This window comes from Rhagoletis pomonella, unplaced genomic scaffold (genome assembly GCF_013731165.1).
Source record: "Rhagoletis pomonella isolate Grant_MI unplaced genomic scaffold, Rhpom_1.0 Rhpom_scaffold_00830, whole genome shotgun sequence".
In the NCBI taxonomy this organism is placed as follows: Eukaryota; Metazoa; Arthropoda; class Insecta; order Diptera; family Tephritidae; genus Rhagoletis; species Rhagoletis pomonella.
Genome location: NW_023459384.1, coordinates 50,554 through 51,568, shown reverse-complemented (window position 1 = coordinate 51,568; position 1,015 = coordinate 50,554).

Here is a 1,015-nt window from a genome sequence, read left to right as displayed (position 1 = left end):
TACTCCTGTGATCCAATCGAAGAGAAGGTTTCGGGTTGGCTGTCACGTTCTCCGAAGTTTCGCGGCACTGTAGATTTAGGCTTCGTCAGATAGTTGTGTAGAGTACAGCAAGCCAAAACTACGAGATCGACCGTGCTCGGCAACACCTCAATTGGCCTCTGGAATATGCTGAATCGTTTCGCCAGTTTTCCGAATGCACATTCCACACAACCATTCGTGCACGACAAAGTCTGTAATTGAAGACCTTTTGTGGCACAGTCAACTTCATATTTCGATTATACGGCTCCAACAAGTTTTTGTCAATAGCGCATGCATCGTCTCCAGTGAAATAATACGGGAGTTTATTACCCTGCTCGGCAATAGTGATGTGCTGATTCGGTACTTTTAAGTATTGATCGATACTCGGTACCGACTTAAAAAATATCCAATACTTTCGATACTCGGTACCGAAATATTATAATTTCTAATAAGAGTCCGCAATACCCACAAATATGGAATAAAAGCTGTTGAGTGATCGTTGAAGTCATTAATCTATGGTTAAAGAAGTCTATTTCTCCACATTATTTGGATTTGAACGTTCTCGTTACTAGATTAATATCTGCCTCGGCGGCAACCACAATGCAAATCGTAATAATATTACGAATTAACAATGTTGCCACAATAACTGTTGCAGCTGGTAAGACTGTGGCAATAAGTGCAAGAAGGCTCAAATACTGACTGTTCATCTTTTGAGAAAGCATCGTCTTATTTGTATATTTTTTTTTATTTCAGGTGTTGTCATATGGGCATTCCCATGGTGGCGCACGAGACAGTCGTACGATTTCAATGTGATACAAAAAAGGAATACCATTTGTTTTCTTTAACTTTTTTGGGCCATTGTATAGCACATAATTAGCTCTATATTTAACCGAAAAATGAAATCAATCGAACTGCTTGGTCCTGAAATATAAGCATTTAAAGAGAGTGTCGTTACGTGACAAAAAATGGAAGTTGATTTTTTCTTTTCTTACAAAAT